Here is a 13452-nt window from a genome sequence, read left to right as displayed (position 1 = left end):
GATAGAGCCTTACACTGTTTATACTGATTTGACGATAATAAATAAGCTTCAGTCTGTCGTTGGCTTTCGCCTGAGTAGTCGATTTCGGTCGAAAGATTGTTGAGATCAGGCTATCGCTCGCTGACTCGGCGCTCATTTGGTCAGGCGCGCGCCTATGTGATGACGGATTTGAGAGGTTTGTCCTCAGGTAGTCAAGTGATTTGATGACTGAAATCAAGCCAATAAAAAGAAGATGAGAAACACTAGCCACCTAGCTGCTAGTGCTAGACTATCTCACTGATTTGTATGCATGGTGCTGGTGCAGCCACTCAACTTGCTCGAAATTAATGTGTGTGCGCGTCTTGACTGATTTGATTTGGTCTCACTTGATTTTGTCACGATATCGCATCGGTGCGTTTGGGACAAGTTGGCATGGGTGTTTGTCAAAAGAAAATATTATAGTGAGGGCATAAGATGGGCTAAATTGCTACGCCGGATAAGGGCCTTCTGGAAGAAATGACTTTGTCTGTTACAGGGGACATCTTGTGCATGAAATGACTCTGTTTCGTTGCGGTCCAGTACATTTGGGATACCCTGAAACATGACAAAACTTAATGATACTTAGCAGCATGCATGAATCGTGAAGCAAGAAACGGGGTGAATCCGACGGTAACCACATCCAGATGCACAAAACCTCCCGCGCACGGGACAGTCGCCGTGTGTTTCATCCTGCTGCAAGAAGAATCAGAATTCTGTGATACGGCAGCCACAATCATTCGCTCGTAGTACAAGGCTCCCTGGAAACCATATGTCCTTCCGTAGCTTGGGATCTTGCACTTTCTCTTCCACAATTTCTGTATTTCCATATCAAGTCCCGCCATTTCAACTTGAATGATGAACAGAAATGTCATAGGTAATTCCTGTATATCTGGGTTTGTTCGCGACTTCATTGCCGGGTCGAGGTGTGAAGGATGTGCTTCAAGTTCCTCTCACGTTGGCATAAAAGAAAGTTGTTTCGAGGCCGGAGAACACCATTCTCGTTGTGCGGCCCACTATGTTTCGTTAACTGGGCCGTTACAACCGATCCGGAGCTGAGCGTGAGGATATGGGCCGAATAACCCTCTGGTGCGCAGCGTGGAGCAGGTAGCGTATCCTATCGTTTAGTCCCACCTCGCTTACCGAAGAGAGCACAGACCAGTTTATAAGGCTGAGCATGGAGCAGGTTGTTGTCCCTTCGGGGACATCCGATAAAATTGGAACGATACAGAGAAGATTAGCATGGCCCCTGCGCAAGGATGACACGCACAAATCGAGAAATGGTCCAAATTTTTTTGAGATTTTGCGCGCTGGTCCCTGGCTTTGCAGAAATGCCCCTTTGTTTTCTGCTCTCCCTGCAGGTACACCCTCGGCTTATCGTGTTTGCGCCCTCCCCTGTGACATTTTCTTACAAACGCCTCCTGTTGGGCTGTTACATCTTAACCAGTTCGTCCTTAGGTAATCCTCTAACTGCACGTCAGCGCCTCTGATAAATGTTCTTGTGGATGGTTTGCCTGTAGGTTTATGCAGTTAGCGTTGGCTTGCTTAAGTCCTTTTTGTGTAGGTTCGTGCCTTGTAGCTGTTCTATACGAAAGTATTGCCACCTAGTATTATCATTCCTTGTCCTAGCTAATTTCTTTTTGGTTCAAGCAAGTCTTCGCAGTTTGGTTAATGTGGGTGCGTCTGGGACAAGTTGATATGAGTATTCATCAAAAGAAAAAAGAAACTGAATACAGCTGTACATATGATGGGCTGTGGGATGATATACAAAGAACCTGAATACAGTATATATGATGGAAAGAGAGAAAAGAAGTGCAGACGAGGGCTCAGAAGCCTGCAGGGAGGAGAAGAAGGCTTTTCCTGGAGGCACGACTGAAGAATCAGAAACTTGTGATTGTACTCTGAAAAAGGCGACAACCACCATGAACCTAAGCGAGGCGTGTGTGCTAGCTGCCGTGCGTTCTCCGGTACACACCCATTCAATGGCCTCATTGACACCGGATGCTACACGCAAGCCAAGCTGGTTCCTAGGGTACACCTCACTGGTAAAGGACACTGGGAGAACGTCAAGATTTTGTTGGTGCTCAAATTAATCTGTAGCCACATTCTGACAGTTATAATGGACTGGGAAACGCTCACGTACACCTCCTTGACCCGAGACAATATTGGTGTACATTGTAAGTTTCAGAAACATTGGAACGGCTTGCCAAATTTGCAGGACTACTGGATGATGATTGTCAAGTCTGCAATACATTTGGGATAAATATCCATACAATGATACAACCTGAGATGGAATGTTTCCGTTGCTTTTGTTCATATCGCTAGTGTCTTGTCTACGCATCTCCTTATTTTAGGTGCGCATGTCGTCAACCCTACTAATTCCAGTGCCCATGAAAATCGTTAGGTGCCCCGCCAAACGCTAGGATGGAGGCTTCATTCTACTGTGCTGGCGTGCTCCTAGTTGCATCAATACTGAACTCCCACAGCGGGGCGCAAATGCAGTGCTGCTCTTCAACTTTCAGAGAGGCAAATGCGGTGAGGCTCTTCAGTCCTTAGCACTAGAATAAGTGCAAGTGAGAAAGCCTGAGAAAATAATAAGGAGATGGCGGTGAGCAACTTCTGTCGATTCCACTGAGTGCGCATGCTTTTTTTACGGACACCGAGTTGGTTTTTTTTTTTTTTTTTGAGCTTAACCGAGTTGGTATGTTGTCTCAAGATTTGCGAACAGGACACTGATGTCAAGAAGCACAGGCAGGCCAGTATCAATTCGCTCGTTAAAAGCATATACCCAGCCCAGTGTTTCATGCAAGCTAGTAGAACAGGGTGGTGATATTCACCGACCTGGTCGACGACGTTCCCGTCGACAGCGAGGCGCCTATGGTGACTTCGTCAATCTCAAGACCCGCCGGATCAGTTCTTCAACGCAGTCTCTTGGAGGTGCTCATAGGGGTAGGGTGTGCGTGTGTGCGTTCATAGGGGTGAGTGTGTGCGCGTATGTATGAGCGTCTTTGATTGTACTGTGTTTCGCAAAAAAAAAAAAAAAAAACAGGGTGGTGATATTCACCGACCTGGTCGGCATTTCCAGGACGCCGCACACCCCGCGCGGGTCCAGGTGGTCAGATGGGCTGCGGCCCAACAACATTAGGTAATACAGTTTTCCTTCTTTTGTTTCTTTTTTTCTGTTGCTTCTTTTCAGCTTTTTTATTATATTTCAAAAAATACTTTAAAACTGGAATATTTTTATATTCTACATTCTAGTTTGAATAAATTTAAAAATATAAATATTTTTTGAATTTGAACAATTTTTAAAATTGAACGGTTTTTAATTTTTTTCATAATTTAACATTTTTTAAAACTAAATATTTTTCAAAAATTCGAATAATCTTAATGTAATTATCTTTAAATTAGGGAAAAAATTAGATTTAAAACGTTTTGGGATTGAACATTTCTCTGAACTTTTTTGAATTTGAATAGTTCCGAGATTGAACATTTTACTAATATGAACATTTTTTAAATTTGAATATTTTTTTAAAAATTCTTTTATTAAATTTAAATATTTTCAAAATTTTGAACATTTTTGGAATTGAACATTTTGAACTTCTATTTTTTGAAATTTGAACATTTTTGGATAAACATATTTTAAAACTAAATATTTTTTGAATATGAACATTTTTCGACTTGGGAAATTATTTTAAACTTGAACATTTTTAAAATTTAAACGTTTTTTATTTTAAACTAGTTTCAAATTTGGCTATTTTTCAAATTTAAACTAGTTTCAAATTTGAACAAAAATGAAAAAATAAACAGAAAAGGAAACAAAAAACAAAAGAGAAAAATCCAACAAATGGAAAAGGAAAGAAAAAACAGAAACAAAAAAAAGAAAAAAGAAAGGAATATGGGCTAGGCCCACACCCGACCAGTGTGTACGGTGCCAGGTAGGCACCGACCTAGTCGGTCTATAGGAACCACCAATAGAACAACGCATGTACAAACATATAAAATAGATAGGCTCGCTTTGTGTGGTTCGCACTCAGTGTGCGGCCCACAAACAGCCCGCAACTAGCGCTAAGTCACTCTGGAGTCGACAGCGTCCGGCGTGCAGATTAACCAGAATCTTTTTTTCTATAAAAAAGGCTAATCTTGGCATGAAAAATCTGAATCTATTTCATACTATTGCAGCCAAATTGAGCCATTGACGCGTCGTTATCGCCCCTCCCTTACTTGAGCCGATCTGATGTTGCTAATTGCAGTGGGAAAATCTTCATGCACGTGCCCCTAAGGATCAGTGTCCAGGCCTCCAGGGTCGAAGCTGTCGCCATTGAATTCTTGAATTGATCCAAATTTTGTAACACCAAATCTATAACATAGGTAGACTAAACGAGATCCACCAATCTAGGAGAGCATGACATGAGTGGCAGGTAGCACATTTTACATGACTAAAATATGTTGTAAAATGCAGTCATCACTAATAAAAGAAGAATTCTTGATAATATATCATAATCATTTGTTTGATTGCAAAAGTAAGATTATTCGAGGCAAAAAGAATTATGAAAGTAATGAGAATGAGCTAAATATAATGCTATAAAAATTATTATGGAGAAAGTACAAGTTGAAGAAAATCCCTAAAACATGTTTGAGGTTGCCTCTTAGACTCGTTCGGTTGAACTTGATGTTACTATGATATGCTAATAATTGATCTTCATACGGACTATTAGTACAAAAGTATGGAAGCCTCTTAAGTCATCCAAGATGTGGAAGTGTGATAGAGCCCACTATATATGATTTTATATCTGATATTATAATTTTTTGCTTCAAATGCCTCATGTATTTTAGTGACTCGAGCTTCATGAACATGATGACCTTGTCGATTAAGCTACTATCTTGCTCGGGGACGAGCAAAAATCTAAGCTTTTATGAGTGCATTTTTAAAGAATGTTTACCTTATGTTATTGCATACGTAGTGATAGAATTTTTGGTATTTTACGGCGTTCATGCGCACCTTTTATGCTTGTTCTCACATGAGCCCCATATTATGAAGATATGGATGAAAATATCATTTAAGATGAAAATATCATTTTAAGCTATCATATTGGACATAAATATGATATTTTAAAGTGATAAAAATCTTCTAAATAATTTTCCACGCACCTAGGTGAAAAGGCAATGCGAGAGAAAATTCTAGAATGTTTAACGATCATCATTACGGGTGAAACCTGCCCGTACCATGTAGCATCGCCTACGCCTCCTCAAATCCTTTCGCCACGCGACTGGTCTGAGATCCGACATTCAGAGACACGACAACTCGCAAAAAACTCACCTCCGAAAGGGATCTGGAGGGGAAACTTGTAGATGGCATCATCCTTTCTGCTACACGGACCAGTGGAGGCCAAGGGATCACCCTTGCATCTCCATCACCATCACAATTCACATCTCGTTTATCTCCTTCTTGTTGTAATTCCAGTTAGCATTATGGATTCGCACTTGAGTTCATCCATATATTTGTATACCATTCATATGCTTATATATGATGATGTTGTTGATTTCCTCCATGTGTGAGTACTTTACCTTGTTCTTGGGGAGATGGAGAAGCCCTAGCAATATTATGATGTGAAATAAAGATGATCTATAATTTTAGTTCATGAGCATGTATTAGTTTTCTCTCTAGAAATTATATGAAGTGCGCCATGTAATATTTTTCCGACGTGACTAGAGAGGGAACTACCGTTGGCCATCATGTGTTAGTATGTAAGGTGTTAAGTGACATAAGGTGCCGACGTGATATTCATGTAGGGAACAGGGATTAGAATGGATTCACTAAGATCCTATCAATATCCATGGGGAAATCCTTAACTGTGTGGGATCGGAGTGGCATGTTTATGATCATTGCAGTGGTTTTATTCTTGATGAAATATCATATGGCTTGTATGTGATCATCTTATTATGAAACTCTTCCCATGCATGCACATGAAGAACGATATAGACATAATTATCTTAAAACATAAATAGTACCAATGTTAGTGGGGGATCCTACACTCCCCGAGAACTCTTGTAGTTTCATTATTTCTTACATCGTGTTTGTGTCTTTGTCTGTATCATTTACTTTTAATTATTACTCTTTTTTACCCAAACATAATTCTCTCAGACACTCCAAGTTGAAATCAAAGGCAACTTTCAAGTATCATCTGGTAAAGGGTTACGAGGGACATAAATACCTCTACCAATAGCTCATCGTGGTTTGATACTCTTATTTCAAAACTAGCTACGTACAAACTGTTCAATTGTAGTCATCATAGACATTACTAAGCCTTTAGCCCAAGGCATGGTCCATGAGCAACCCATGAGCACGCTTCTTCCTGCTAGGCCTCTCTGGTGATTCTTCATAGCTTTACTTATTGTAGTGGTAGTCTCGTTGGTGATGCTGGCAGGTGGGGCTAGGTCGCTGACAATCCACTCCTCTTGACAGTCTCCATATAGGGGCACGCGGAAATTGTTGCTACAAGGATTCCAAATCTTTTTTTTTTTGAATAGGATTCTAAATCTTTCTAGATCGCCTCTTGGAAAGTACCAAGTACCGCTGCATAGTACCAAAACCTGCACGATCGTGCCCAAAGCCTTTCTAGCGCACATGTTTCTGCGACACCAACACTAGAATGCGATGAGTATCATCAAGCTAAGGAGATGGGGAAATACCTGTTATCTAGTACCCCAAACACGGTTTGATTTGGGAGACATTGAAGGCTTCATGCACATGGCTAGATGGTAGCAACTCTAGTTTGTAGGCAACTTCACCTACACGCTGAACAATGCGATGGGGGTTGAAAATCTTGAAGGAAAGCTTATGGTTTTCTCGACGAACCACATTGGACTAAATGCAGGGTTGCAATTTGAGGAAGGCTGAATCACCCACATTGAAAACTCATTCAAATATCTTTTTATCTGCATGGTTCTTTATTCTATGTTGCATTCTTAGCAACTGTTGCCGGACAGAGGGGATAACGAGTTGTTGTTCATTTAGACACGTATGCATGTTAGGTGCAGCAATCAGATGCCAAAATATCGAGGATGCCTCCCATGTCGCACCTCGGAGGGTGTCGGGCCAAGCGACGAGTGCTAATTTGTTATGTACCAAAATTATTTTTGGGAGGTTGATCGTCACCATAGCCCTCCTCGCGGCTTTCTTATTCACATGCTTGTCGCCATTATCTACGACCTTGTTAGCCTTTCCTTTGGCTGACTTCTTCAGATACATGGGGAGCGTCATGTGTGTCTGGCCCTAAAACCGGGCGCTCCATCGACATGCGCCAAGACATTGTTGAAAGCGTAATTCACCATTTTTCCATAGAACGGGCAGCCATACCGTTAGTCATACACACTATGTGTTTTCCATCCTCTAATTCAACAGTACACTAACCCAGAGATATAGACGGAGACACCGCGCTGGGACAATAAACGAAAATTGTAAACTTCAACTCTACCGACAAACAGAAGGATGCCGGGGAATGGAAACACCTAAACCTGATGAAAAATTCCGTGAGCCTTAAGAGCAACCTGTAAGAAACAAGGATCCGCTAGTGACAACTAGCAGACATGTCAGCTCAAACTACACGTGGGCATTCCTCAGGTCGGCCTAAAAAAACCCAACCTTAAATTTCTATGCTCAAGCCTGGCCTAGCTCGATCTTCAGGTTTATAAATCAGGCCCGCACCTAGCCCGAGCAAACAAATATCTGGCTCGACCCGACAAGCCTGGCCCGAACTAGGCTTAAACTGCATTCCTGGCCTGGGATTTTTGGGCCGGGTCGGGCTACCCATGCTCAGCTGTTGCTCGAACGAAAACCTGTCAGAGATGCTCATCTGTACTGACAGTGCGTCTTCGTTGACAGGCCTCAATACTTCCGCAGGATATAATACAAGCCCGGCGTTGGCTAGAAAGGTGAGTAGGTAGAAAAGATTTTATTTCGATGTTAAAAGTCAGTCGTTCTGCTCTCCGATTTAGATTAGGAAAAAAGTGTTTCTGTATAGAATTTGAAACCGGGACCAAGAAAATAAAGATTAGCTAGCTAGAAAAGATGTATAGTAAGTAGTTAAACAACCCCTTCAGCACATATCTATGCGCTGCTTGCTGACAGCTTTTCTACAGCTAATTTCTCTTGTTGACAGTTGGAACGACGGGGAAGGTTCAGATTACTGGGTTTGTACACTAGACGCCAAGCCGGTGGAAACGACGCGCGCACATCATCAGACACGTGAAGCCATGAACAATTGGCCAAGCAAACGCCAGAGCAAGCAATGGCATGAATCAATCAACAACCGCGACCGACCCGTTTTGAGTATTCTTTATTGGACATGTCTAGCGAGCGGCCGCATGCCCGTTAGTTATTCTGAGCGGTCATACCAAAATGGAAAGTGCTCATACGGAAAGATATGTACAACTGTCAAAAAAGGTAGACTAGCTGATATCACTTTGTTGTTTTAAAAAAGCTGTAACTTTTAAACCGTGCGGCGAAATTACAATCCGTTTTCACTATTAGAACCCGAACGACGAGAGCTTCGAAACTAGATCACATTTTCATATGTTTCGGCGCAATTTTTTAACAAGCAACTTTGATGCACGACAGAGCAACTTTGTTGTGCGGGAAAACAATTTTGGTATGCGGCAAAGCAACTTTGGTGTGCAACAAAAACACTTGATTCACAACGATGGTAGGCTTCACAACAGCTGCAGCAACAACTCCTAATGTTACTCTACAGGACACTAAAATTGCTCGGCCGAGTACCAAAGTTGCTCGCAGGACACTAAAAATTGCTCGGTCGGACGCCAAAGTTGCTCTGCAGGGTTCAAAAACTCCGTGCCGTCGGGCACCAAAGTTGCTCTGCAGGGCACTTAAGTTGCTTCGTCACACATTGAAATTGCTCCCATGGACACCAAAATTATTGTCGGGCACCAAAGTTGTGCCTTCGTGTACCAAAAAATGTACATGTTCGTTGCACACCAAAGTTGCTTTGTCGCACATTAAAGTTGGTTTGCTGCACAATAAAGTTGCTCTGTCGCGCATCAAAGTTGCTTGTTAAAAAAATTCGTCGAAACATATGAAAATGTGGTCTAGTTTCGAAGCTCTCGTCATGGGGATTTTAGTAGTGAAAACGAATTGTAATTTGGTCGCACGGTTTAAAAGTTATAGTTTTTTTAAAAATGACACATCGCTATCAGCCTAGCTCTACCATTTCATCGACTAACCTGGACCGCTCTGGTGCGTGTGCCCGGAACGTCCATCTAGCACGCGCCTGCCCGTAAGATTTCAGGTTCTTTATTTGTCCTGCCTCGGACGCCTGAACAAATGACCAAATCGTCAGCACATATGTGTTGTGGCTAGCATTGCGGGCGGGCCCACGAGATATAATCCACGCATATCCTCATGGCTTGAGCGACCGTACATTCTGTGGCTGCAACTAACACCCGGGCCCACGGGGTACGCAATACACGCCAGTTGAGTTGGCTCGAGCTACTCTACATAAAGTGTGTGGTTAGACTTACACCCGGCCCCACGAAATCATAATCAGGCCGCCCGCATGATCGCATGGTCGATTAACTTAGCAAACAGCCATCGCAAGGAACAAATATTTAGCATGGGATATCGCAAAAAAAAAAAATTAGCATGGCAGTAGACGCGAGCGACTGTAAATGTGTGGTTAGAATCATAATCTAGGCGCCTGCATGGTTGATTAGCATGGCAACATACGGAACCGGTACAAGTGTGTGGCTACCGTTAGCTCGACCGGGACCCCACCGGACAGTGAGCGGCCGGCTTGCGCTACCCGCATGTTACCGGGACGGAAGTGAAACCGTAGCGCCTGTGCCTCCCGCACTCTCACTGCGAGATGGGCCCGGCGGAATCCCTAGCCAATGGACAGTTAAACCTCACGCTCTCCCATCTAATCTTCCCGCAGAAGATCTCGACAGGCACACGAGATGTAGCACGATTCACGGCGCTTCCATCTGTCCCTCTCCTTGAGAGGCTAATGACACGTGGGGCCACCAACCTTTACCGTGGTGGGCTTGTACACTACTGTATGTTCGACCAACTCCGCCTCCACGTGGCTAGCCTTGCACGTCTCGCTCACTTTAACACTCCATCCGTATAACTAATAGAGACGCGTTTGGTAGCCTGCAGCCCCCTTGGCTCCCATGGGGGAATAAATTTTGGCTCGTTTGGATGCTTGGATCGAGCCGCGTTGTCGCACAAATCGGTTCTCAAAACACCCCTAGGACAAGCCCTCGAGGAACGCCCGAATCGACAGTTTCTCCGGGGTCAGGCCTGGCGATGCAAATCCCTGTCTCCACTGATGCAAACTTTGGCCCCGCGATGCAAAAGTTCAGAACGTGTGTTTCTAGTAGGCTCTTTAATGTCTCTCCTTAATCCTCTCCATGGCTCAACGGGGAGAGCTCCTCAACCATGGCCATGAACTCCGCGACGGCCACACCACAGAGGTGCTCCGCCACGGCACCGCGCCGTCGTTGCCGCCCGCCCTGGATGTACGACAAGCTCCGCCACGATATGGAGGAGCTTTGCCATGGACATGGTGTTGGCCACATAGGAGCTCCACCACGTCCCCTCGCCGGTCCGCGCCCTTGCCGGCCTCGCCCTGGCCATGCACGGCTGCACCCGCCCCGCGCCGCATGGGCATGCACGGCCGCTCCCGTGCCGCGACCGACTGCTCCGGCACCACGCCCGGGCCACCCCGGCCGCTGCCACCATGTGCCTGGCCGCGGCGCCCCCGCCCGCGCCGGCCGCGCCCGCCCTCGGCCTCGCCGGCGAGGCCCGCGACGGCCATGACCGAGCCGGCCGCCCCTCCCCGCCCTCGCCCGCGGAGCCCCCACCCAGGCCGCGCCGTGCCGCGCCCTCCCCGCGCCCGCATGGGCGCTCCCTCCCCGAGCCGGCCGCGCCCTCCCCGCCCTCGCCCGCCGCGCCCCGCCCGGTTGCGCCGTGCCGCGCATGGCCGTGCCCGAGCCGCGCCGGCCGCGCCCTCCCCTCGCCCGCCCGCGTCGTGCCGCGCATGGGTGCGCCGGTCGCGCCTGCGCCGTGCCCGCCTCGCCTCGGCCGCGCCTACGCGAGCCTGGACGCTCCCGCCCTGCCCTGGGCCTGGCCTCGCCGGCTGACAAGGTATCGACTTGCCAATGCCTACGGATTGTAGACTAGGGTTTTCGTGGAAGTAGAGGGCAAGTAGATCTCGAGGGTTTCAGCCGGAAAAGTACTCGACTGCTAGAAAACTAGGGTTGTGTTGATAATGAAATCGATCCTTTCTTCGTCCCTCGACTCCCCCTTATATAGGAGGCGGAGCCGAGGGTTTTTTATTACACAAGTTACAGATTCCGGGAGACTCTTTGAGTTCGACCCGTAAAGTTACAATTCTCTTTATTCCTAATACAATTCTATCTTTCCATATCGACAGTTCAATTGGGCTTCTAGGCTTTGTATTCTTCGAGTCATGGGCCTTCAGTAAACTCCGGGTACCATCTTCGGTAGGCCCATTGGGAATGCCTATGTCAGTAGCCCCCGAGATTTTGCTTGAATCGAAGAGTAAAGTAAAATCTCCATCATTAGAATTAACACATAGTTTCTTCGAGTTACTGAATAATTTTCATAAAATGATCATATATTGTACATGGATAATGGTAGATGGGGCTGGTTCATCTGACGGATCAGGTACCAGTTAACTGCTCTCGTGGCAATCCCGCAAAAACCTACTTCAAGGTCAAGTCCCTGGACTTGACCTCGGTATATTGGCGTAATTCGTTAAAGATCTGCGTATCTACTCATCATGTAATAGCTTTATTTCAAGTAGTTGTTATAGTAGCTATAAGTGATGGACAACCATGAAGCGGCGCCACTGACCTTGACGCCATGCTGGTGATGATGGAGATCATGTCCGTGGTTTGGAGATGGAGATCAAAAGCACAAGAAGAAAAGGTCATATCATATCACACATTATGAATTGCATGTGATGTTAATCATTTTTGCATCTTATTTTTCTTAGATCGCGACGGTAGCATTATAAGATGATCCCTCTCACTAAATATCAAGATAATAAAGTGTTCATCCTTAGTATGCACCGTTGCTAAGACTTGTCGTTTTGAAGCATCACGTGATGATCGGGTGTGATAGATTCTACATGTGCATACAACGGGTGCAAGCCAGATTTGCACACGTGGATACTAAGGTAGCCTTGACGAGCCTAGCATGTACAGATATGGTCTCGAAACACGGGATACCGAAAGGTAGAGCATGAGTCATATAAATGATATGATGAACACTTTGAGTGTTTGCCTTTGAAACTACATCTTTTCTCGTGAAGATCGGACTTGGTGTAGTGGATTTGGTTCGTGTAATCACTAAGACAATGTGAGAGATGTTTTTATGAGTGGGAGTTCACTTAGTTAATTAAAGAATTAAAATTGAACTCAATTTATCATAAACTTAGTCTAAACTCTTTGCAAATATGTTGTAGATCATGGCGGCCCCCACCATCAATTTTAACCAGTTCCTAGAGAAAGAAAAGCTTAAGAGAAATGGTAGCAACTTCACTGACTGGTTCCGTCATGTGAGGATTTTCCTCACTGGTGGAAATCTGTAATATGTGCTCGATGCACCGCTAGGTGCCCCACCTGCAGAAACTGCTCCCGATGAGGTAAAGAATGTTTACCAGACTTAGAAAACTCAGTACTCCCAAGTTCAGTGCGCCATCCTGTGTAGCCTAGAGGCAGGGCTTCAAAAGCGTTTTGAGCACCACGACCCCTGTGAGCTAGTCCGTGAGCTCAAAGCTATCTTTGAAACTCATGCGGCCGTGGAAAGCTATGAGGCCTCGAAACATTTCTTTGGCTGCATGATGGAAGAGGGCAGCTCCGTTAGCGAGCACGTGCTCAAGATGTCTGGGCACGCAAAGAAGCTCAGTGACTTGAGAATTGTGATTCCTAACCAGCTGGGGATTCATCGTGTCCTCCAATCACTACCACCTAGTTACAAGAACTTCGTGATGAACTACAACATGCAGAACATGAACAAAGAGTTATCTGAACTCTTCTACATGCTGAAATCTACTGAGGTGGAGATACAGAAAGAGTACCAAGTGTTGATGGTCAACAAGACCACCCGTTTCAAGAAGCAGGGCAAGCCTAACAACAAGGAAAACTTCAAGAAGGGCGGCAAGAAAGCTGCTGCGCCTCCTAAGAATCTCAAGGCTGGCCCTAAGCCTAATACTGTGTTCTTTTACTGCAAAGAGGAAGGGCACTAAGCGCAATTGCTCCAAATACTTGGCTGATCTGAAGAGCGGCCACATCAAGAAGAAAGGTCTATTTGATATACATGTTATTGATCTCTATATTACTGGTAATCGTAGTAGTGCCTGGGTATTTGATACTGGTTCGGTTGCTCACATTTGT

General features: G+C 45.1%; 1 non-coding gene across 1 annotated transcript; it reads left to right on the top strand.

Moving 5' to 3' along the window:
• Positions 1–1207: 1207 nt before the first annotated feature.
• On the top strand, positions 1208–1310 carry LOC124679872. The gene has a single exon (XR_006995296.1). It is a non-coding gene; the product is annotated as a U6 spliceosomal RNA (small nuclear RNA).
• The last annotated feature ends 12142 nt before the right edge of the window (positions 1311–13452 follow it).

Source organism: Lolium rigidum, chromosome 7, assembly GCF_022539505.1.
Source record: "Lolium rigidum isolate FL_2022 chromosome 7, APGP_CSIRO_Lrig_0.1, whole genome shotgun sequence".
NCBI classification, from domain to species: domain Eukaryota; kingdom Viridiplantae; phylum Streptophyta; class Magnoliopsida; order Poales; family Poaceae; genus Lolium; species Lolium rigidum.
This window is presented reverse-complemented; position numbering and strand designations above follow the sequence as displayed.